We start from the raw sequence: 27,425 nt of genomic DNA, 5'->3' as shown, positions 1-27,425 counted from the left end.
ATACACTTTTAACTCCAGCACTCAGTGAGTTTGAGGACAGCCTGGTCTACATAGTTCCAGGCCACCTGGGACTACACAGTGAGACCCCATCCCAAAGAGGAAAAGAAAGAAAGAGAAAGAAAACCATCTGTGCAATGATGCATGTTTTTGAAGAGCATACAGATGGTCTTTTCACCATGCTTGAAGTTCTTCCATCAATCACTAGCTCAAATGTGGGTTTGATGGGGCAGGGTTGGTGGTCAGGGATGTGTCTGCACAATGCCATGCGGATACCCACAGAAAAATCCCAGCCATCTAGCTACCTCTGTGCCATAGCATAGGACTGGGAGAGAAGAAGGTAGGTCATTTGATGGGGCTATTGTCTATGCTTTGTCAGTTCAATACTCAGTTCAATACCTCAGCATCCTGCCTGCTCTCTGCTGGGGAATCTCTGACCTCTGATCTTGTCCTTAGAAGCTGCAGGTGAATTTCACTTACTCCATTTTTCCCCTCTAAATTCTCTCTGACTTTCTATTACTGTGTCAACATGGATGAGGTATTGCTCTCAAAGCAGAAAAATCCTAGTTGTAGATGGCTCCTGATGGGGTGACTCTGAAGAAATCCCTAAAATTGCCAGTCAATGGTGACCTTGTTTATATAAAGTGAAGCTAATAATATCCATGTCTGGACTAATTTCAGGCTTAGGATCAGTCTAGTTCACATTAAAGTGTTTTGGAATAGGTATAATTCATAATGTCTTATTGTGACTTCTTATTTGGGTGTTGCTTTTAGTGTCACTGCTGAGTTGAGAGCTGATAAGAGCTGTCTGTGTTTCATAATATCATGTCACAGCAAACAATCCTAAAACATAAGAGCCGTGTCAGGAGAAAGAAAAAGAAGCATAAAGAGGTTAAATAATGCACTCAAGCCAGCAAATGCCAAAACCAAGATGAGAACCTGAATCTATCATGGCCCAAGCTCCAATTCTTACATGGTGGCACAAAATAATCTGTTATTAAAAAAAAAACAGCAAGGAACCAAAATTATTAGTACTGAAATGACTGCTCTTTCTATTGGGCTCTAGAAAAAAAAAAAAAAAAAAAAAAGGTAAGTGGTGAAGCCGACAGCTAATGTGTACAGTTCAACAAATTGCAAAATTATTTACAGCTCCCACAACAACCCTATAAGGTAAACATTTTATGCCCCCTTTGATAGATTATAAAGTTGTGGTTCGGGAGTCTAAGAGATAAGTCTCTGAAAAACACAACTAGCAAATCAAACAATCAAGACTGGATCATGAATGCCCTGGGACCAGTTCCTGCCATCTTTTATATGATTCCTGTTAAACTGAAACCTTGCAGTGGACATTTTTTCACTGTGTAACAACCAGTTGAGTCATTTGACCTCTTTGAGGTTCAGTGACCACACAGGTGAAAGAAAGACATATTTTAACCAAAATAAGCAAGAAGATAAAAAAAATACGCTATAAATATATTCACGTAGCAAACAGATGCTTGGCTTCATATATCACATTGCCTTATAACACTAATGCTTCACTGTTCTGTCGTGTTTAGCCCTTACATACTTATATCTAACCCTAGAAGCAAGCTGAAATTACGGTCCTGTCTTTCATACTATGACAAAGAGGAGGCGATAAATAGAAATACTTGCTCAGACATCATCTAGGTAAAAGTCAAGGATTAAGGTACACACTAATGAGGCTGATGCTGGGGAATCTGGGATTCCCAGCCCGAACCTGTTCTCCAAAGTGAGATCCTGTATCCAAATACCACAGAGAGAGAGAGAGAGAGAGAGAGAGAGAGAGAGAGAGAGAGAGAGAGAGATTTAAGGTTATAACTCAGTCTTTTAATTTCAGATTTCTATTGCACTATTGTAGGCATTCAATACAAATGTATACCACCTTTTAACCCATTTATTTATTTAACACCTACAAATTTATTCCTCAGGTTTGAAAGTGAAAGCTTAGTTCAACTCTCTTTTCACTTACGGACCTTCTTCCAAGACGATATACATAAACTTTCTAGTGGATAAATAGAGATTTTTCTAAGATGTGTAAATTGTTAATTTCACAGGTACTATTAAGCATCTACTGTATGCTAAGAAATGTGTTAAATATTGGGGGAAAGGAGCACATGACCTTGTGTTCTCTGCCTTTTTCATATCTGGGGAAGCATCCAAGCAGAGTGTAGGATCGTGTAAGCCACCAAACAAGCATAGTGAGAAAATTAAGCCACCAAACTCAGAGGGCTGGGAAACATCCATGAAAAGTGATGTCTGGGTTGAGGTGTGAAAGACAGAGTAGTTGTTTACCAGGGAGTTCTTCAGCAGACATTTCAAAAGTTTGTGGCAGGAATGAAAGTTATGCACAGAAATATAAAAAGTCACCATCTCTCTTCATATTACAAAAGATGGAGCTAGAAACAGAAGTAGGGGTGAGAGTTCAGATAGCTGTGTAGGATGTGCCAAGCAATACTTAGGATCCCTTGGAAAATCACTAAGGTTTAAAAGAAAAAAACAAAACCAAAAAACAGACTAGGGACATGGCTCACTGGTTAAAGCACTTTCTATATACAAGTGTGGATATACAATTTTTGGTTCCCAGCACTCACATAAATGCTGGGTTGGCATGGCAGCCTTGCCGTAATTCTAGCCTCTGAAAGCATTGGCAAGATGCCAGAGCAATCTACCTGGTGAGACAAGCCATAGAGTGGAGTTGTGGGTTTAACAAGTACAGTGGAAGAGCAGCTCTCATGGTTCTTCTCATCAAACTCATGTCTTCACATTCATCTGCACACACACACACACACACACACACACACACACACACTGGGAAAAGTAAAATAGAATTAATTAATTAAAAGTTTAAAAAGCAATCAAATCCAGTTATTGATGAACTTTCCAGGGTTTTGGAAATGTCACTGCAGCTGATCTTTGAATGGATAAACTAGAGGGAGGGAAAGGGTAGACCAGTTGTATTATTTTCATATTCCAAATGGGGCGGACAGTAAAGAGATGACAAGTTCCTGAGATGTCTTGGAAGGAGTGTGTATGGTGCTTAGCAAGTACAAATTTAGACTGGACATAGTCTCAGCTCTGTAATGGTAAAAGAATAGAGCCCACCTTTTCCTGAGCTGACCTGGGTCTTAGCCTCTACAGATGTGTCCTGAGGAGGTAACTGCCTAAGCTGACCTGGGTCTTAAGACACTACAAATGTATCCTGGAAGAGGTAACTTGGAGAGTCCTGCAAAGGGATGAATTCTGACTGTTTAACATATTTCTACCAGAATACCAAACAAACCTCATGAAGGAAGGCCTACACAAAATCCTATAATGGCCACTGAGGTCTCTATTAACACTGTTGTAGCAACAGAGCCAATAACAGCCCAGAGCAAACTCCTTGGGTTGGAAAGTGGCTAAATTGGACTCCTGACAGCTTCAAACTCAAAGGCTGAGGCTGCATCTCAAACAGAAGAGGGAGAATTGTCTAAATGCTTCAATTCTTGTAATTGAAGCAATTGCACATCATCTCACATGCCAGCTTCCTGACAGGATAACCAGTTTGAGCTGAGTGTGGGAATTCAATTATGTATCTTCTGTCTGCATCTTTGAAAGAAAACAGCCCAGCCAGCCTGTCAAATATCTAGCATGTTTGCCTGTTGGAAATTGCTATCTCCCCCTGATACAGGAAATGTCTCTGCAGAAGAGAAACCTATTATATTTCACATAGCTCACATAACCCTATTACAAAACTTGACAAAGAAAAACACAAAAAAAGAAAACTACAGACCAATTTCAACTATGAATATAAATGCAAAATCCCTAAATAAAATATAAGCATATGAAATACTGCGGTGAACACCAGAAGCTGTTACATTAAAAATTGAAACAGAACAAGTACGCCCGCTAAGAGCCTAATTATTCAACATTGCCTTGAAATGTCTGGCCAATGCAATAAGACAAGAAACATAAATAAATAAAGGCTGTAATTATTGAAAAGCAAGTGGCAACATTTCTCATTTGCATATATGATTATCTACCTGGAATGCAAGCAAATGAACCAACAATATTTTACAAAGTTCTCTTACCTTAAACTTAATCTAAAGAAATTCAAAAAGTAAAAGATTCATGACAAAAAAGTCTCATCTTACCAGTATTTTTACTAGTGAGAAAAATGAAAATAATCTAAGTCTTTAACAAGGAAAGCATGATCATATACATTGCATCAGATCCAGATGATGAAATGAACAAGCCTCAAAATTATTTTTAAAAAATTATTTACCAACATGGAGAAGTTCACACATAACATCAGAACATGAACAAAATTCAGACGTATCACTTGATTCATGCTTTATAAAATAAGCCATTAGAACACTTGAGCATTCACTCACATACACAAGTGCGCACATGCACGCCCACACACACACACACACACACACACACACACACACACACACACACACACACAAACACAAGCTTACCTATTTACATAAAAAGCACACTGGAAGGAAATGGGAAAGTGATAACCTGGCTGTCACCAGGTGAGAGCTTTTAACTTATATAAACCAGTCTGACTAACTGTATGTTGAGTGTGCTGTAAAGTAAGCTAAAAACTGTCTAGAATTGGATCCATTGTTGTTGAAGATACCTGGCACTGAAACAAAGCAAATTCACTAACTAGAAATGAAGCCAGACATAGGAAAGTCAGATATGACAGAAAAGACTATATACATGCAGAATATTTGGAATATTCAGAATTGTGGTGACTAGCTGTAGACAGGTGATGATAGACTAAAGCAGAGGGCATAGGAACAGAGCTCAAGTGTCCATAGGGTTCAAACAACCACAAAAAGTACAGCAGGCCAGCTGGACAGCATGTCCTCCTGCAAAGGGGCAGCAGGTACTGATCCCTTCTGTGGTGGGTAGTCTTGATTTTCAACTTGATCAAATTGAGAGAGAACTAGAAGATGCATAAAGCACACTCTTCAGTATGTTTGAGAATCCTGCCCCTCTCCTCTTCCCCCCTCTCCTCCCACTCCCTCTCCTTCCTTGCTGCCATGAGGTGAGCAGTTTGCTTGGCCATACCCTTTACCATAATGTCCTGCCTTACCACAGCCCACAAACAACAGATCAAGCCAACTGTAATCTAAAACCTCTGAAACCGTGAACCAAAATAAGTATTTTCTCCTTTTAAATTGTCTCTCTCAGATATTTGTCACAGCAATGAGAAACTTGGCTAGTATGCATTAATTCCCACCATGTGAACTGCTGGCCAAGGTACAAGATAACAGTTCCCAATGTGTGGACAGCTGATATGTTGATTTTATTTTTAGGAAAAGAAAAGCTAAGTATCTAAACTTTTGTGCAAAATCTATTTCTGAACAATGCTAACCAATTTTTTTAATGTCATACAAGCCACATTTTATAGGCTGAATCTGAACAACAGGCAGCAGCTCCTGGTTTTTAATGAACAGTTATAAAGTCTAAAGAGTTGGGAAATTGATTTCAGCAGCAATCACTACCTCCTCCTTTCCCAGAAGAAGAGACTTTCTGTGGCAGGAGTTCAGGAAAGAGGCCTTATGCTTCCTTCTAGTCTTTGTATGTGTGTGTGTGTGTGTGTGTGTGTGTGTGTGTGTGTGTGTTTCCTGCCCCAGGGAGAGGTCAATGGGGGGAAAAATCACCTACTACTCAAGCTCCCATCTATTGCTCCTGCACCTTGGAATCTGGTTGGACACCACAGTGAATATATGGACGCCTCAGGAAAGCAGTTCAAAAGACCTGGAGATACAGATGCAAAGACTGCAGAAATCCATATGTCATCACCACTATTAGTAGGGACCCACTTTGAAGGCAGACCTGTACTGTAATTGAGAAGTGTGTCTTAGTTCTCCACAGGGTCCAAACAATACGTTAAAAGAAATTCACATATGAAATGCCTCCATACTGGTGACTGGGATTTGTGTGCTTTCAAATTTACCTGTGTGGCTCAACTTTCCCAGTAGCTATTGCCCAGTGCACCACTTAGCTCAGAAGCCTTCTGATGTGTTCACAACTTCTTAAAAAGTACAAAGCATATGTCTAGGTACTACCGACATGAGTAAATAGCAATCTAAAAAACCAAAATACATACTTCACCTAAAATCATTTCCAATATGAGAAACAAGCTTGACCTGAGGTGACATTAAGAAAGGTATAAAGCCTAGAGATGTAGATCAGGGGAAGAGTGCCTATGTAGCATTAACAAGGTCTTGGGTTTATCCCCAAGAAAGGAGGGACTGATGGGAAGAAGAAGGGAAGGAAGAGGGGAGGGAGGAATAAAAGGAAGGAGTGAGGAAAGGAGTAGAGAGAGATGAATTTAAAAACAGTCTATAAGAGTAGGATCCTGAAACACTATTTTGTGCTCTCTCTAAAGCTAGATTGTGTTCTGGCCAATGTAATATTAGACCATCCCTCCAGGAGAGCTGCTTGCAGGCATGTGACACATCTTCTTTTGTCATCCTTTTTGCAGTCTTCATCTTCTAAGTACAGACATGATGCTTAAAGGACAATAGGGAGTCTGTGACCCTGCAGTGATCTTGATGCCAAAAACCACAGTCTTAGACTAGTTTATATTTACCTGAGAGCTAAAGGAAGCTGGATCAGTCTGGAAGATGGAAGAAACTTTTCTAGACTTAACAGGTGGCCTCTAGACATCTTGGACATGAGATAGAAACTTTTCTTCTCCAATCCAAGGGCCATCTGAACCTGCTTGACTTCCAAGATCGGAGATCAGACACTTTCCAGGGTGAAATGACTATCCATGAAACTTCTCTTCTTAAATCAACTTCACTTTTAATATCCTGATCCATCCAGCAAAACTTAACCCTAACAGGTAGAGAAACTACACAAAATATATGTTTGATTTGACTACAATTGTCCCTAAAGTGATTGTAATCATTTAAAGAGTATTTCTAAATAAATCCTCTTGGGAGATTTGTGCTACCTAGAACTGAAGTTGACTGATTTGGGAAACTGTCATAGTTGAGTAAAATGTGCAGCTTCTTCTCCAGATGCTAAGTCTGTGGGAAAAGGAGAGAGGCAAATAAAGGAAAGTCTTTTCATCTAGCTTAAGAAATAAGGGTGCATTTATAACGTAAGAAGGACAGAAATGCTGCATTCTGCATACACATAGTTCTTCTGGTTTATTTTTCCCTGGTAGTTTTAATCACATTGTCTGTAAAAAAAAAAAAAAGAAAAAAAACAAAGCAGGAAAGATAGATTGTGAAAGTGTAGGGATGAATTGACTGAGCAGGGGAGTGTGAGGCAGTGAGAGAAAAAAAAAATCTCAATAGTATGTTCAAAACTGAGAGAAGTCTAGGAAGTGAGATGACAAGGACTGTGGGAGCTCTGGTAGCAAGTCTGTCTCTTTGATGGAAATCTGGGTCATTCAAGGAGCCTGAATTATAAATTAAGATGGATAGTGAACTACAATGTTTGTAGAAATGGTGGTCTCTGGTTGCAATTACCTTGGTACCTGTTGTTGTTGTTTTTTTTTTTTTTTTTTTTTTTTTTTTGATGCAACTAATGCCTATAAAACACAAACACGAGACTCAGAGCCCACGTGGAGTTTATTGAGAGAAGGGAGAGAAAGAGGGGGTAGCTGGTGGCCAACTGAAAGCAGGAGAGAGAAAGAGAGAGAGAGAGAGAGAGAGAGAGAGAGAGAGAGAGAGAGCAGGGGGGACAGAGAGAGAGCAAGAGGGGGCAAGAGAGGGAGCAAGAGAGAAACCAGAGAGAGAGGCGCGCTTGGTGCTTGCTTTAAAAGGGGGAGGCTTGAGCATGCGTAACTGAGTCCTCTGGCAGCCAGGTAAAGCTTGAGCTGCCAGGTAAGGCTGACATAGCAATGACACGGCCATGAGTGTCCCGCCTATTGTTGGGGGGGATCGAGGGTCAGCTGGCTGCTAGTTCCTAACAGTATCCAAGCCACACAAAGACACAACTAAGAAAGAGAACTACAGACCAATATCCCTCATGAACATTGATGCAAAAAATAATAAAATACTGCAAATCAAATCTAAGAACACATCAGAGATATCATCCACCATGACCAAGTAGGCTTCATCCCTGGGTGGCAGGGATGGCCCAACATACGAAAATCTATCAATGTGATCCACCATATAAACAAACTGAAAAAGAAAAATCACATGTTCATCTCAACAATGATAACTTATGCTGGAGAGGATGTGGACAAAGGGGAACACTCCTACACTGCTTGTGGGAGTGCAAACTTGTACAGCCATTTTGGAGATCAGTATGGTGGTTCCTCAGGAAAATGAGAATCAGTCTACCACAGGATCCAGCAATCCCCCTCTTAGACATATACCCAAATGATCCACATCCATGCAACAAAGACATGTGCTCAACTATGTTCATAGCAGCATTTTTCTAATAGCAGGAATCTGGAAGCAACCTAGATTCCTGTCAACTGAAAAATGGTTAAAGAAGATGTGTCACATTTACACGTGGAATACTACTCAACGGGGGGAGAGGGGGATGGAATCTTGAAATTCGCAGGCAAGTGGATAGAACTTGAAGAAAACAGACTGAATGAGGTAACCCAATCACAAAAAGAGAAACATGGTATATACTCACTCATATATGGATTTTAGACCTAGAACAAAGGATCACCAGCCTAAAAATCACACCACCAGAGAAACTAGAATACAAGGAAGATTCTAAGAGATTCATACAAGGTCCCTTACGGAAGGAGAAAGGAACAAGATCTCCTGAGTATATTGGGAGTGGGGAGGGGCAGTGAATGGAGAGGGGGCTAGGACAAAGAGAAGGGGAGGAGAGGAAAGCATGTGGAACTAGAAAGACTGAGTCAAGGGCAGTATAGATGAGATAAAAAAAAAGAGAGAGAGATACCATAAAAGAGGGAGCCATTATAGATTTCAAGAGAAAATTGACTCTAGAGAAATGTCCAGAGACTTACAAGACTGACCCCAATTAACAATTTGAGCAACAGTGGAAAGGCTGCTATAAATGTTCTTCCCTGGTAATGAGATTGAGTACTAACTTATCCACCATCATAGAGCCCTCATCTAGTAGGTGATGTAAACAGAAGCAGACACCCGCAGCTAAACACTGAGCCGAAGTGGAATCCAGATGCAGAGAGGGCAGACAAGACCAGGCTGCAGAAACACAGAGACAACTGACCTGAACAAGGAGGAGCTAATGGACCTCCAGACTGATAGCTGGGAAACCAGCATTGGACCGACTTAGACCCCCCTGAACATGGGTCTCAGTTAGAAGGCCTGAGCAGTCTAAGGGACCTCTGACAGTGGAACCAGGTGCACAGAAGGACTTTGGGAGCACATTCCCCATGGAGGGATACTCCCTTAACCTAGAGCTACGATGGAGGGCTTAGACCCTACTCCAAATGACTCAACAGATTTTGACAATCCCTCCTAGAAGGCATCACCCTCCCTGTGGAGTGGGGGGAGGATGGGAGGGTGGGGGGTATGGGTGGGTGGAAGAGAGGGAGGGAGGGAAGGGAGGGAAGGAGAGGGAACTAGGATCATTATGTAAAATAAGAGAAATAAATTTTTAAAAAAGAAAAAAACAGAAGTGGTGATCTCTGTTACTCCAACAGCCTAATATCTTCGCCTAGTGGATTCTCACCTTAATTACAGGAGAAAAGATTAGAAAAGGCGCAGAACAAGAACATTCTATTCTATTCTGTTCTGGTCTATTCTATTAATTTATTATTATTTGTTTACTTATATGTGGTTGTGGTCTGTGTGTGTGTGTTAATTCATTTTATTACTATTTGTTTACTTATATGTGGTGTGTGTGTGTGTGTGTGTGTGTGTGTGTGTGTGTGTGTGTGTGAGTGGTTATAGTGTGTGTAAGTCTGAAATCAAAGTTGGATGTCTTTGTCTATCACGATCCATCTTGTTTTCTGGCACAGCTTTTCTCACTGAACCTATAGCAGGCCATTTTGGCTTGACTACCTGGGCAGAGATCCCTCCTGCTGGATCCACAAGTCTCTACCCACTGCTTACCCCCACTGATCACTGGATTTAAACACACACACACCTTCACTACCTTTGTGTAGGTGCTGTGGCTTCTAACAGGCCCTTGCACTAGCACAACAAGCACTTTACCCTCTGAGCCTCCTTCCCAGCCCTCCTTTTCCTTTTCCTGCAATGGTCATTTTTGTCATGCTTGGGAAATACGTCAATGAAGAAAACAAGTTCTATCACCATCTATTGATGGGAGATGTCATTCTGTAAATATGTTTCTTGTATTGGTTAATGAATAAAGCACTGTTGGCCAATAGGAAAGCAAGATAGGCGGGACTAGGAGACAAGGAGAATTCAAGGAAGTAGTAAGGAGGAGTCAGCATGTAGAGACTGGAGAGAGCAGACGCCAGCCCCACTCTCCGGTAAGATGAGATCACGTGGAAATACTTAGATTAATAGAAATGGGTTAATACTTAAGACAGAGCTAGCCAATAAGAAACAAGTAACTGGCCAACAGCATTATATCAAATACAGAGTCTCAGTGTGTTATTTGGGGCTGGCGCTGGGGTGGGTCCAGGCCAGCAAGAAAACCTACTCGTAACAATCTATCTAGATAATGTTCATTTTATTTATGTTTAATGTATGTGATGGTTAGTTTTAATTGTCAACTTAATACAATCTAGAATCACCTGTGAAGAGAGTATTAAAGACAGATTGTCCACATTGGTTGACTAATAAGTATTTCTATGGATGACTGTTTAATTAAGTTCATTGGGAGTCCATTTCATTGTGGGCAGTGCCGTTCCATAGGCAGGAGGTTTTGAACAGTCTAAGAAAGAATAAATCTAGCAAGCAAGGGTGCTTTTATTTCCTCTGATTTTGTTTGTTTGTTTGTTTGTTTTGTTTTTACAGGGGATATGATAGAACTAACTGCTTGAGTCCCTGACTTCACTTTCCCCACAGTGATGGACTGATACATGAAATTGTAAGTCAAACAAACCTTCCTTCCTCTTGATGATTGTTCTTGGTTGTCAGCTTAACTACATCTGCAATTACCTAAAGCCCAAGTGGTTGAGCACAGCTTTGAGGTATTTTTCTTGATTATATCATTTAACTTGGGAAGACCCACTTTCTGGTGGCAGTCTAAATAAAGGACATGAAAGATGGAAGTTTTTTGCTTTTTGTCTGCTTGCTCACTCTTACTAGCACATTCACTTTTTCACTGGTATTACAGCCTACTTCTTCAAGATTCTGATGTCTACTGAAGAAAAATTGAGACATTCAGTCTTGTGGATGGAATTACTATTGGATTCTTGGACTTTCCACTGTTAAGACAACCATTGTTGAACTAGCTAGACCATAATCTGTAAAGCAATCTGGTAAGTATTGGAGATGGATGGATGGATGGATGGATTAATGGAATGAATGGATGGATACAACCCCATAGTTTCACTTAGGATATGGTTATGATTTGCAGAGTACAGTGTGGTGGGAGAGTATAACAGAACAGAGCTGCTCCATCCCAGTTGCCACATGGGGCCCTGACCTACTGGGCAGGTGTAGCCTGTGCTCATTGTAGGTGTTTCTCCCTTAGATACTGTCCCAGATGTCCAGCCTCTCTGAAGAAACCTCACGACACTCCTACAAGTATGATTTTACTGGTCTTTTAGGCATCTCTCAGTGCAATCAAGTCCACAAGCAAGATTAACCATTGTCCTACATTGTCAAGTAAATGTAGAAAACTAAAGCTGACAAGTTAATTGGTGAACTAAATACTGTGTCACTTATGCTCTTAAGTTTATTATTGTATAATCCTGTCTTTGTTTCTATTAATCCAGTGTTGACTAAATAGTAAATGAAGAGGAGTTTGGTTCTATTTTGTAGATCAGGAATTTTTTTCCCAATGTATTCTATAGGGATAAGACAAGGAAAAGACTAAATCCCATCCAGGGTTACTCTCCTGGGACATTGATAACAAGGCATTGGCTTTACTACTTGGCTTCACTACTGACAGATTAGTATTATCTGACAAGTGAATGTACTCTGTCTGCTTGCTGCAATGATGTGCAATCCCCTGCAGGAAGCTCACAGTGTTGTTTAAATCCTCAGACAATCATCTTTTCTTCTAGCCATTTGGCCTAAGATTATTACTTTTATGAAATGAGAAATGTCTTTTTCATCACTGCTCACAGAGAAACTGCTGAAATATCTACTCATTACAAAACCATTTGTCTATTTCCTTGGCCCATCTAAGTCAAGTATATTGTGAAATGAAGCAGCTAGAAGTGGATCTCAGAAAGACTGGGTACCAAGTTTGGAGTCAGAGCATGCTACACATGTGAGACAGATTCAGCATCAACATCTGTAAAGCGTTCCCATGTGGGTTATTGTGGTGATTTAATAGGAATGCCCCCAGAGACTCATGTGCATGAATGTTTGGCCCATAGGGAGTGGCACTATTAGGGGTGTGGCCTTGTTGGAGTGGGTGTGACCTTGTTGGAGTGGGTTTGGCTGGTTGAAGGAAATGTGTCACTGTGGAGGCAGGCTTTGAGGATTTATATATGTTCATGCCATACCCAATGTGGGACAGCTTCTCCCTACAGATCAAGATGTAGAACTCTCAGCTCCTTCACTAGTACCATGTCTGCCTCCATGCCATCATGTTCTACCATGATGATAATGGACCAAACCTCTGAAATTGTAAGTGAGCCCCAATTAAATGTTTCCCTCTGTAAGAGTTGCCATGGTTGCAGTGTTTCTTCACAGCAGTAGAACCCCTAACTAAGACAGTTATATAACTTAATCTTTACAAAATCCAACACTGGAGTCTTAAGCATTATCAATTGTTTATATCTAACAAAGCCATTACTGGGGGAGTTCAATATCTTATTCAAAATAAAACTAAGCAAAGTTGGAAATTAATTCAGATAATTGTTTCACTGTAATCTTAGTCTGCACTATCACACTGAATTAAAACATCTATATAATGTCTAATAAAGTGTAAGATCAAAGACAGAGAAAACAGATTCCCAAAATGAAGTTCTGGAATGAGTTTTGCTTCTGAGTTACTTGTTCACACTGCTATGTTTCAGCTAATGATAGGTGGTGTTAGCCATGGAGTTGGTAAAATACTATTTCATTTTTTTAAAGTTCCTTTCTATTTGTTTACATTCTTTTGAGAAATTAATATGTGAATATTATATTTGCATGATTTTAATCCCACTTTCTGTCCCATCCAACTGCTTCTATATTCCCCCAATCCCTCTCAAATTTATGACATCTTCTTTTATTACTATTGCTATATATTAGCTACACACTCAATATACTCAGCAAATTGTAGTTATATGTGTGTGTACTGAATCCATTTAGTGTATTTATATATACATATGTGTGTGTATGTATGATGTATGTATATATGTGTGTGTATGTATGATGTATGTATATATGTGTTTATGTATGTGTGTATGCATATGCAGAGTGCATATAGTGGTGTGGGTGTGTGTGTTGAGGTCTGACCACTTGGGATTGGATAGCCTATGAGAGGGTTTATCCCAGAAGAAAACGGATTTTTTTCCTCTCTTAGCAGTCATTAATTGCCTATAATTCTTCATCTCAGCATGGAATCTGGTGAGATTTCCCCCATGCAGATTGGCATATTAACTGGGGTTGTCATTGTGCAGGTCTTGTTTAAGGAACTACTTAAGATTTCATGGATGTTGCAACCTTGACATATATAGACGACACTATCTCTCAGCAATTGTCCTCTGGCTCTTACAGTACTTCTGTCCCTCTTCTCATGATGGTCCCTGAGCCTCAAGCATAGGGGTTGTGTTGTAGATGTACATATTAGGGTATCAAAGTGCAGAGCACTAGCAGTGGGGTAAAATACTGCTTCTGGTGGGTCATGACAATATTTGGAGGAGACAATAACATTTCAATCAATAACCTGGGTAAATATCATATGCTGTATGAGAAAATGTTGTCTAAATCATTGAAGTCCCCATGTAGATGCAAAATGCAGAGAGGGAATTCTCCATCTTCTTGTGCCAGGACATCTATCTTCTGCCTTCAGAAGCTCGTGCTTGGATGACCATATATCGAAAGACTTCTTAAGCTCCAAAAGAATATGAGACGATTTTCCTAATAGGCATCTTCTTATACAGCTTATCTGGACTTCAAATACTTATTATCCATTAGGTTCTATTTCACTGGAGAATTCCAAGTACACCCATGTTACAGAGACTATTTCAGTGACACTAATAGTAAAAGAATTCACTTTTAGAATCAAACTACCAATTAACTGAATGACCATAATATCAGCAATGTGAACCAAACTAGTAGACTCTGAGCATGGGAAGGTATACATACCATCACTAATTATCTGTGGGTGTGTAATTGGCACAGTGAAATATAGATTATTCTGGAGCTATGGGGAATGCATGTCAATGGATTCCAAATATGTTCTTATCAAGAACTTTTGTGTTAATTGTAGTCGTCTTAGTAAAATTTGAAAGCTTTAAATGGAATTTAAGGTAACAGTGACAATTAAATTAGTATCATCATAACTCAATCCATGACCACATCTTTTTCAAGTGACTAGCTCTATTTATAAATCAGACAGCATCTATATTCACTGTGTTTATGAGAGAGGGATCTGTGCTTATGAGACTTAGTAGATGTAGCCTCTTTTGACATTTCTAGGAGACACAATCTCACAAGCAAGCTTTCTGATCCTCTGGCTCTTAAAATCTTTCTGTGCCCTCTTCCTCTATGATCCCTGAGCCTTAAGTACAAGGGTTGTGTTGTAGATGTATCAATTGGGACTGAATGCCTCATGATTTCTGGTTCTCTACATTTTGATCAGATGTGGTTTTCTGTAATGGTCTCTTTCTGTTGCAAGAAGTAGTGGAGAAACAGACACAGAAATCTCTATTTAAAACTCACTATTAATGAATTGCCTGTTCTAAGATGACAGCGGAGCCTTAACTAGCAAGCTAGCAAGTTTGAAAAAGATGAGGATGAGAAGGCTGCTGAATGCCATGAAGAAGACAGGCTCTGGATTATTGTTTATGCTGCTAGTAAAGGGCTAATCCGGAGACTGCTTCCACTTGCCATGCAGATTCTCAATGTATAAATATTTAATTAGGCAGAAGTGAAAGTTCATTCTCAGCACATTTAAATTCCCTGTCTTCATGCCCATGAACCACCTCCTGGACCCTTCCCTCCCCAAAGACTTCACTATCCCCAAGGGTGTTCTTTTCTTTTGTGTGTGAACCTCAAATCCAGATGCTGTGCATGGGTTTCTCCTGAGAAACTTCCTTTTTTGTTGTGATGCTTATTATGTGAAAAGAAGTTCATTTGCCAGGAACTTGTAGTACATGCCAGCCTTACAATAATTAACTCACTCCCTGTGAGAGACTTGGCTTCATTATGAATCAGAAACCATCAATACTCATTGCATTTACTTTCTCCCAATATATCTACATGCAGGAAAGAAGAAAGGAGAAATATAAGCATATAGAAAATGTATTTCTATTCCTAAATTATCTATTTTAATGGTTAATTTATGTTTCTCCTGGCTGGGTGAAATATTCCCCATACAGTTGGTAAAATACTGTTCCTGATAGGTCTGTAGAGATGAGACTAGTATTTACCTAAGTGACTGGGTAAATAGCAGACATATATGTACACATATATTTACAGAGAGAGAGAGAGAGAGAGAGAGAGAGAGAGAGAGAGAGATGGGGAGAAAGGGGAAATCTAGCAGGTAAAACTGGGTGACTTTAAGTTTTACCATACACAATAAGAGATATTAAAAAACAAAAACAAAAACATTCACTACAGTTATCAGAAGATATTTTAGAAAATTATTCTGCAAATTGAAAGTGTCCAGAATGCAGCCATGGGGCTGTGTGAGAGCAACAGGGGCAGCCAGACATGCAGGGGCAGGCTGCCAGAGCATAAGCCCTATACCAACCTTTGAAAGCAAGCAGGTGAAAAACAACCACATTTATATTTTATACATGACATTTGGCACCTAAGTTCAAACTACTGTAGGACATTCAAGCTAAAAATAAACCACTTTAAGAAACATTTTAGTGACCTAAGAAATAAAATCTACTACAGTATAGAATTTATGTTGGCTTTTCTTATATGCCTTTTATTAGAATACCTTGAGTGCACGGTCATGGTAAAATTCCCACAATTGGTGGTTCCCACCCAAATTAACCACAGTTCATTGATTTTCATCTGACCACTTGAGTCAACTTGTGTGACTGAAATATTGGTTTTTGGAAATTGGAAATAAGATTAAGATCTCGGAGGATGGTTAATGGGCACAGGAGTGCAGCTGGGCAGGCATTGCTCTTAGTGTGTCTTAGCACAGTCAGAAGATGGTGGTTGATAACAACTGAATATTTCAATATGGCTAGTTAAGAGGATTTTAGATGTCTTCAGCACATAGCAATAATGTACATTGAAGGTAATGGGTATCCTGACTATCTGATCTTTGCCTTTTGCTCACACATTGAAATCCCATAATTCAGTCTGTAAATATGTATAGAAGTTATGTACCCATTCCACATCCTAAATGGGGGTTGGGAACTATTGGCACTGATTTCTGTCAGCCAAATATTAGTTGTCCATTATACTGTGAACTAAAAACCCTCTTAGAAGGTAAGCTGGGCCTACAGTCACTCTGAAGGTTTGAATGGGATTGAACAATCGTCTACCAACAGGAATGCTAGCAGGAGGCGTCAGAGCTATAGCACATAGCCCTGTGTTCAGAAATGTTGGCCATTCTCATGACAAAGCTTCTACCAGAACAAGTATTTCAAGAGGGAAGAAAGGGAGCCTCCATGCTTTGTATATACCATCTCAGAAGCCACAAACCATCCCTCTGGAATACCCTAATCATTGAAAGAAGTCATCAAGTCCAGCCTACACTTAACTGGAGCAAAATCAGGATCTGCCTTCTGTGTGTGTGTATTTGATATTGGGAGTGATGTAGCCTGGGCTGAGCTCAAGCTTGCAACCTAGCCAAGGATGTGAGCCCCTTATCCTCCTGCTTCTACCTCCCAAGCATTAGAATCACAAGTGTCTGCTACCACACACAGTGAGGCTCTGCCTTTTGAAGAAAGAATTCACAGAGAGTCCTGGTGGTGCATGCCTATAATCCTATCACTTGGGAGTCTAAAGCAAGAGGATCTCAAATTCAAGGGCAGTTTGGGCTACACAAGTCTCTAACTCAAAAATACATGTTGTCAAAGGATTTTATAATGTATTTTGATGTTCAACACCAAAGCAAATACAGAGAAACAGAAGTGAGACAGGACTGCCTGGGTTTCTAGGTTGTGGTCTAACTGTATCCAGTTGCATCCATGCTACTGGAGTAGTTGTATAAAATAGAATTGTACTCTTAAAAATCCATTTTTCTCAACACAGTATTGACATAAAAAAAAATGACACATTGATCAATGGAATTTAATTGAAGATGCAGACATAAGTCCACACATCTATGGACACCTCATTTTTTTAATCAAAAAAAACAAAAGTACACCCTGAAGATGAGACAGCATCTCCAAAAAAAATGGTGCTGTTCAAACTGGATGGCTGTATACAGAAGAATATATCCTTTTTATGAACCTGCACAAAACTCAACACTAAATGGATTAAGGACCTCAACATAAAACCATATACCCAATTATACACCAAATATAGGGCTAGTGTCTAAATTATATATATTTAAAAAACTGGGCATCAAGAAAACAAGTAACCCAACTTTAAAATGGGGTATAGAACCAAAGAGAGCTCTCAGACTATGAAACACAAATGGCTAAAAAACACTTTTTTAAAAATGTTCAGTATCTTTAGTCATCAGGGAAATGCAAATCAAAACTACCTTCAGATTACATCTCACACTAATCAGAATGTCCCAGATCAATAAAATAAATTACATCTCATGCTGGGAAGTATGTGGGGAAAGTGCAATACTCATCCATTGTTGATGGGAGTACAAACTTGCACAGCCACTGTGGCAGTTCCTCGGGATATAGATATATCTGTAGATACACCTCAAGATCCAACTATACCTTGAGCATATACCCAAAGGATTTTATGTCCTACAACAGATACTTACCCATCCATGTTCATTGCCACTCTATACTTAATAGCCAGAAATTAGATACCACCTTGATACCTATTATTGTATAAATGGATAATGAAAATGTGGCGCACTTCAACCTCCCTATGGAGTGGGTGGAGGTTTATATATATATATATATATATATATATATATATATATATATATATATATAAAGAAAATGTGGTGCATAATACAGTGGAATATTATTCAGCTGTTAAAAAACAAAATTATGAAATTCACAGGAAAATGGATGGAACTAGGAAAAAATCATCATGAATAAGATAAGACAGACACAAAATACAAATATTGTCTGTATTCTCTTACATGTGGACATTAGGTTTTTAGCCTTCAGTATGCATTCTATAATCTGTATGAACACAGAGGTTTGGCATAGAATAAGGGACTGGGTCAGGGGAGGATTTCCCAAGGAAGAGGAAATAGAATATATAGTTATGAGGAGGCTGGAGGGAAACTAAAGCAAGAGTATTAAACAAAAGAAGGGACTGGAGGGGGAAGGGAATATGGGGAGGGCACCCAATACTAAGGGCCATTTCAGGGATCATATGGAAACCTACTACTGTAGAATCTTATGTAGCACAAATAATAAAAACCAGGCTATGGATATTGGTGTTCAAGCTAAAGATCAGAAAAGCAAAGCAGCCAACCACTAAAAGAATTCTTACCTCTATCAAGGCTGGGGTGATCCTGACTTCAGTGTGACTACAAGCTGAATACATTGTATTCCTGTCTCTACCCACCTTACATTCTTCTTAAGTGCTGGGATTAAAGGTGTGCACCACCACCACCCAGCTTCTATGACTAACTAGTGTGGCTACTGGGATTAAAGGTGTGTACCACCACTGCCTGGCCTATATGGCTGACTAATATGGCTAGCTTTGCACTCTGATCTTCAGGCAAGCTTTATTTGTTAGATCATAAGCAAAATATCACTACAATATTATATATTCATTATATATATATATGAATCTCATATATATATATATATATGAAAGAAATATAAATGGAATCACCAAATGATGGAGAAAACAGTGCCCAACAAGATATCTTTTGTGATAGTGGTGCCAGGAATAGGTTATATTTAATTGAGTTGTTGGCCAAATGGACTCCATGGAAAACTCCAAATATCTCAGGCTATTGATTGCTCTCCACAAACTGATGGTAGGGCCCTAATGTAGATAGCACTTACATTCTCACTGAACACAGAAAAGTCAACCTGTTGCTTGACTAGAGACTTTAACCCCTGCTTAATAGTTTTAATGGTACTAGAAGGTAATCTGTATGCTACCATAAGTACCACCAATCCAGCTACAAACCCTGAAATCTACAATGGTGACCTGGAAATTATTGCTGGTACAATGATGTTGTGAGAGTAACCAACCACTCTCTGATTGGATTTAAGACCCACTCCATAAGATGGAACCCATGCCTGAACTGCTCTGGTAGCCATGAACCTTAGATAGGCCATGAACCTAGGGGAAAACCAAACGATACTGTTCTGCTAAAGGAACATAGAAATATAATGACTCCTCAAAATATTCTGCAGATCAGTGTCATGCCCAACCATCATCAGAGACACTTATGGATGGGAATTAACACAGAGACCCAAAACTGGACAGTGGGAAGAGAGTGAGAGACATAAGAGCACTCAATTTTAAATAGGATATCCTTATCAAACCCCAACTCTTGAGGTTCAGTAAGAGTCAGAAGGGATGGATGACTCCAAGTAAACATGTGTTCCAGATAAAACAGGAGTGCTACACTTAAGAACTCATAAAGACCATGGCAATATGCACAGGGTCTGAACAGTTTCAAGCCAGAGTCCCTACACTGAGAGGGGCAAGTGGATATAAACTCCCATCCCTAATCAAAAAGCTATTTCCAGCTTACACCCATTTACAAATGAAAATTTTGTTTTCTCCAATAGAGTTTTACTGGATATAATAACCACACTTAAGGGTAGGCCCCATGCTCACCAATAGATGGCTAATGCAAAATGATCTCAATGCTATTTTCAGAAGTATTTTTTTTTAATCTCACATTACTTTGTTTTAGGCATACTTTTTGGCTTACTGGCCTTTTGTTTCTATGTTATGGTTTTTCATTTTGTTTTGGTTTTGTATTTTTGTATGTGTGCATAGAGATGTTGTCTTCCCTAAATTATTTTGGGCTTTTACTTACTCTTAACCCATAAAATCCAAATCACAAGAAGGATTCATACAATTGAAAGTTTCAGTGTTCTGATAACTTTGTTCAGGCCACACTACTCAGTGATGGAGACTCTCCTGCTAGTTTCAACACTGGACACTCCTTTGTCATCTATCCTCCCCTAATGATTTCACCAACCAAAGACTTGCAAGAGCTATAGGTACCATGCTCTGTTGTTGCTCTCTCCAAACCTGCTCTGGATTCTGCTGCATGCTAAAGGAAAAAACATAAACACGTAGTAAGGAGGCAAAGGCATCCTGAAAGCATCCTCCATACTAGGTAGTGAATGTACACGGCTTCTGACTAGCACATCTCCCTGAAACTTTCAGCTAAAGTCATACAGAGGTGACCTATAGCTACTGAGGCTAATTTTGAATATTAATGTTTAATGAGTAATCTTAGTCATATCTTAAATGTATGCTTTTTCCATTACCTTCAACTTCCTGGCACTATGTTATAAAACACATCTGCCAGGGGATAATGCAGTTGCCAGGCCCAACCTGGGTAGTGATGGGGTAAATAGTAGTAGTTATGTTACTGAGATAAGAGTAAACCTTGTCCACTTACTTTACCTGTGGAGAGAGACTGTGGGTTCTGTGGTGACTGAGAAAGGCAATTAGCTGCTAAGTGGTTTGTCAATGTGGCTTTGTTCTTTCCACATCAAAGAAAAGTTTCTGATGGGCGTAGGGCTTTAGGCTACTGAAATGGGCAAGTTTGGGGTAAAGCGAGGAAATCACCTCTATTCTTTTCCAAAGCCACTGAGAGATATTTCTCAAGTGGGAAAGAGAATACTTGATATTTATATTTAATTGTGTTTATATTTGCAGTCCTGTGGTGCTCCTGACAGTATGCAAAACACTTCTTTATTCCTTACAAAGCCACAGAACATGTATTTGTAGTGGATACTGAGAGCCTAGACCAAAGCCAGTGCATGCCAATTGCTGGGAACACAGACTGTTAGAAGCTCAGGGCTAGACCTCTCACTGTAGATTGCCTTCGGCTACAGGGAACTTCATCATTCAATGCTACATATGCTCCCAGGGAATGGTACACAGACAGTTATTGATTGGGTGAGTTAACAGTCTCAGCCCTTCTTTTCTGAAAAGAGACATCGTCAATGCAGCCACATCGCAGGCCAGGTTACCCCTCTATCTAATCCTGCAATCTCACTTCCTTGCAAGCACAGCTTCACCAGTAAGCTTCAGCTTGTAACTCATCTCAAAGTTTGTTTCTAAGAATCAAATTTAAAGTGGTTCTACCACCTCCATTATCCAGATGCAAAATGGAGCCCCCAGAGAGTTTATCCCAATGTCTAGAGTCCCACAGCTTATAATGGAGCTCTGATTTAACCTGTTGCTTTCCCACATTGTCTTTTGTAATCACGTGTCCCATGCCTTTTTTCCATTTTCCAAATTTCTTAATATCTACAAGGCATCCCGAGGCTTAGATTTGAGAATTCTTGCAGTTATAATGGTTCTTTTGCCTTCCTTGCAGAAGTCATTATTATAGTATGAATTTATTGTGACTTGTAACAATGTGAGTCTGTCCCTAGAAGTACCCTACTCTATGGAAATGGATACATCATTATGCAGTAAGCAAATGCATGGAAGGAGGTTGTAGTTGCTACAGAGATGACAGGTATGTTCTCAGGCAAGAGCTCAAAGTGAGGGACAGAAACAATTGAATCTAAGAATACCTGTGTATGCCATCCACTAGAGTAAACTATCTCTGTGTACCAAAGGCAGACTATGGTTGAGGAGCTGACATAAAACAGAAGAGGCCAGCATGGAGAGCAATGTCTACTTCCAGATTCTATGAACACAGTTCATTCAAGTCTGAGCCACAGGGATCAGGACTAGTGGTGTCTGGGGAGCCACAGATGTATCAAGTGAGAATAGCCACTCCAGGCTTTGCATTTTTAATATAACAACCAGCACAGTGATTTATTAGACTGACCTCATGGATCTATAGCAGACAAATCTCACCTTCACATTAGGATCAGAAATTTCATTTATATACTTTTTATGGCTGCCTTCATGAACCAATATGTCAAAACATGGAAAGAAGAGATGTTTGAGTGGCCTTGCCTCAATTTTAAAGTCTACTGATTATTTTTCATTTATTCTTATTTTTAAATTACAGAAAGAGTAAATCAATAGCAAATTTTCAGACACTACAAAAGGAAAGGAAATGATAGGACAGTGAAAGTGTATTGCAGTCATATCTCAGATCCTCCTCTCTGGGGTCTTATTACTGCTTAAACATTTAGAACATGTTCTTGTAGAATTGTCTCTACATGTACAGTTACAAACTCATACACATAAACACACTCACACACACATACTCACATAAACACACACAAGTACAGTCATACACATATGCACACTCACACACACACATGGACATAGTTGTGACATAGTGTGTGTGATACAGGATGCTCAGCATCTTCTGTTATGTGGAGTGGTACATGGTAGATTGTTTCTCATCTAATATGTACAACCCGCTGACACCATGTAATTGCCATCCACACTATAATAAAGTACACCATGAACATCTTTGTTGTGAAATTTTGTCTATGATTTAACAAATAGAGCTTGCCTGAAGATCAGAGAGCAAAGCTAGCCACACTAGTTAGCCATAGAAGCCAGGCAATCATGGCACACACCTTTAATCCCAGCCTCCACACTAGCTAGCCATAGAGGCCAGGCAGTGGTGATACATGTCTTTAATACCAGCACTCGGGAGACAGAAGCAGATGGATTTCTGTGAATTCAAGGCCATCCTGGTATACATGAAATTGATCCAGTCTAAAAAAGAAATAGAGATCACACAAAGGTAATCCCAGCACTTAAAATGACACGCCTTTAATCCCAGCACTAAGGAGGTGGAGACAAGAATTATATAGCTGGGCAGAGAGAGGAATATAAGGTGGGAGGAGACAAGAGAGAATTAAGAGTTGCAGTCTGAAGAGTAATGCAGGCTAAGCAGCCTGAGAATGCAGTCTGAGGACAGGATCACCCCTTTGGTCTGAGCATTGGGAGAGGTGAGAACTCTCTAGTGGCTGGCCGATTTGCTTCTCTGATCTTCAGCATTAAGCCCAATATCTGATTCTGAGTTTTTATTATTAAAAACAATTAGCAATTAGAACTTGTGTTACATAGCTTCAAGAGCTTTCTGTATATTAAGACATCTCCTGTCCGGGCTTGGCTTATAGATTAGAAAGCTTGGCCTCTGGAAGTAGCACTAGCCCTGCTCAATGTCACACAAAGAGTGGCAATGCTGAGAGTTGAACTTGAGCAGTTCTCCTGAAGATTATTCACCTTCGTTGAGGAGCATTGCTATACCAGGGAGCTGAAAAGTTCCTAAGACAGCGTGATGTCTGTCTACAAGGTCTGTCTCCAAATCCTGAGATCTTCAGATGATGATTTCAGACAAGCTGTTCTGAGTGACTTTAGAGATTGACCTAACTGGAGTTACAAGGGAATGAAGAGGAATGAAGAAAGGACAGACACATTTAAAAGAAAAAAAAAACTGGTGTCCATTGGGCTGTGCTTGCTTTGATGGAGGGCACCAATTATAAACATGTACTTTATATGTCTGGATGGAGGAGTTGGGTTTATGCTATACAACTGAAAATAGAGACAGGCTTAGCCAATCTCAGTAGGAGCACTCTTTGCAGCTTGGCTTTTCTGAGAGTGACTCTTAGTAGCCTTTATTGTTTACTCTGGGAGAGAGGGGCCTAGTAAACCCTGTCATATTTAGCTACTTGCTGAAGCTGTTTGTATGTTTGTTTGAGACAGTTTCTCTGTGAACAAGTCCTGGCTGTATTGGAACTCTCTTTGTAGACCCAGCTGGCCTCGAACTCACAGAGGACCTCCTGTCTCTGCCTCCTGTGTACTGAGATTAAAGGCATGTGCCACTACCACCTGACCTCTGAAGCCATTTTTATTTGTTTACCTTCTGGATTAAGGAGCTTCTTGCAGGATGGATCTTGGAGGAAACTATGAGGGACTATGGTGTGGAGGAGGGGAAGGAGCCAGAGAAGGGAATAATACAGCAAAGGTGCTATGAAGGGAAAATGAGGAGGACTTCTCCAGGATGAAGAACACTGAGGATGATTGAACAAGCCACAGGCAAACATGATTTCATGCTTCCTTAAAAATATATACATAACATTTTACTAACAAATACCCCAGCACAAGGCATAAGAAACTTCACTGTGAGTTGTTGGTCAGAGGAGTGCAAAAAACTCAAAACAGTATAGGCTGTTGCCACTGCCTTTGGTTGCCTCCAAACTCTTGAAGGTAAGACTCTATTGCTGAAAACATCATGTAATTCAGACACAGAATTTATAAGAATCAGGTAACATCTGATCTGGAAGCTTCTGCCCTGAGGACTAGCCCTCATAGTATCCAAAAGTGTTTCACAAGCTGTCAAGGAGAAAATGCAATTAAAAGTCCCACCCAGCTGAAAAGCCCATGAGCCACAACAGTGACCAGCATAGCAAGATATATCCAAAGATGCAGTTATGGCATTTATAGCTCAGAGGTAGCCAACAGCCACTTAAATGGACATAAAATTCATCCAATAGGAAAACTTCATGCCCAATACTATAAACTCAGTCAAGTAGCAATGGTTAGTGAGGTCATGGACCCTAAAGGAAAACCTACTACTATCATTTTCCTAAACCAACATAATTCACAATGGCATTTTAAACATCTATCCATGTATCCATGCATAGTCATAGCTTTTACCTGTTCAAAAAAAAGCTTCTTTGTACACCATACTGAGACTATCACAGAAAACAAGTGGCCAAAATAAGGAAAACAAGTTACCATGTGGTGACTAAGCCCCAGCATGCATGTACAACACAACCTCTACACCTAAGGCTCCAGGAGAATTGAAGAACAGGGGGTGGAAAGAATAAGGGAGCAAATCTTCAGCCAAAAGACAATGTCTTTTATATATGACAGGGAGCTGCACTCATAAAATCTTAACAATGTGGTCACCTAAATGAGGTTAATAGCTGCTCAAAGAGGGAGAATCAGTCTTCTCCCAGGATGAGTGTCCTGACAGATTCCCTAAACACATATACTTATGAGTAACACTAAACGGACCCAGCAGATTATACACACACATGCATATGTGCATGTATGTATATGTGTGCATATATATGTATATATTCATAAATATACATATATGCATATATGAAAATATATTTCTTGTTCCCTCCTCTACCCTGCCCTATTACACCCTACCCCATTTAACCACTCCAGATTCATTATTCCCCTCCCCCCCCCCCCCGCTATCCAGTTAGTTCAGTTGATTGGAGAATGGGGCTAATCATGCTGAGGTTGTGGGTTTGATCCCGATATGGGTCATAAAGCTCACCTTCTTTTTTCATCTTATCATCACATTATTATAATTATATGCATTATCATTATAATAACTAAAAATAGTCAAAGGTGGACATGGGGAGACATTGGTGAGGAGAAATGGCGATGTAAAAATGCTGTAAAAACAATGCTCGTCTGCGAAATTCTTAAAATACATATAAAAAATGTGTTATATCTTTTAATTACAAACAGTAGCCCTCCAACAAATTGTGTATAAATGATGAGTGATGGAGGATGAGTGATAGATTCCTAGACACAGGGAACTGACAAGATGAATGGAGAGAAGGTGAGTTACATGATCCATACATCAAACTTATGACCTTGGTGTTATTAGCTTTCTAAAATATCAGTGTGTGTGTGTGTGTGTGTGTGTGTGTGTGTGTGTGTGTGTGTGTGGTTTAAAGGAAGTTACCCTATAATGTGGCGGCAATGCCCCCGCTAGGCACCACAGCCCAGGAATGGGTTATCTCTTTTTAACTTGTTCTATAGAGCCCCAAAATTATAGGCCATTGTCAATGCTACTTGTCCCCTTCAGAACTTGATGATAAGCCTCTGTTGCTCAAGACACTATGTATTTGAATCACATAATATGGAGAAATCAAGCTGGCACTCACATGGATGTTTTGTCTTTACTGGATAGTTTTCATAATGTTGGAAAGTGCTGTGCACATTATTAAGGAGAAAAGTGAACCCTAGGATCTACAATAACAACCAGGCAGGAAAGATATGCCCATTGGTTCAATAGTGGCACACATATTATGGGAGTATCCAACTACTTTGATTGAAATTAAAGACTGCTATATGTAATGGAAACTCCACTTGGATGTAGGTATCAGACCAAGAGCTTGACATGCTGCCATCAAGCTAGACAGGTCATAGGCCCTAGGGGATAACTTTCTACTATTACTCTGCTGGAGGGTATTAAAGCAAATCCTAATAAACTGCCATTATCCTGTAAATAGTGCATTTCTTCAACCTCAGCAGGGAAGCTGTTTCTTACAGTTGGGTCTTTCTTGAGTGGGTTGCATTTAGCAGAGATCTTCAACTGGTCAAGGTGCAGAGAATAAATGGGACATCTATAGCACACCTCTTCTTCCCAAGGTTCAGGGATCATTACAGAAAAGGACAAAGAAGAAATTGTAAGAGCCAGAGGTGGTGGATGCCTATAAGGAATCAGTGTCTTCCAGACATAGCAGGGTAGTTGCATATGCAAACTCGCAGAGGTTGAGACACAATGCACAAGGCCTGCTCAAGCTCAAGTCAGACCAATGTAAAGTCGGGTGGGCATGAAGTCCCACCTCTGCTTGAGGAGTTATTGGTCATGGATAACTGCAGGCAGAGGGAGACAGAGCTCTCTTTAAGTGTGCAGCCCCCAGTATGGTGAATGCACCATAGTTGGATAGTCATATGCCCAAGAACTTATAGGAAGTACTAACTTTTATTTAAATGAGAATACAAAGTTTGGCGAGTACGGAATGGGAGGTGGGCCTGGGAGGAGCTGGAGTAGAGGGTGAATACAATCAAAATACAATGTATGAAATTCTCAAAAAATAATAAAACCATGTTTTTAAAAATTAGAATATGGTCAGGCATTGGTGGTGCATGCCTTTAGTCCCAGCACTCAGGAGGCAGAGGCAGGTGCTTCTCTGAATTCGAGGC

The sequence above is a fragment of the Phodopus roborovskii genome, unplaced genomic scaffold (assembly GCF_943737965.1).
Source record: "Phodopus roborovskii unplaced genomic scaffold, PHOROB, whole genome shotgun sequence".
NCBI lineage: Eukaryota > Metazoa > Chordata > Mammalia > Rodentia > Cricetidae > Phodopus > Phodopus roborovskii.
Note: the sequence above shows the minus strand (reverse complement) of the source record.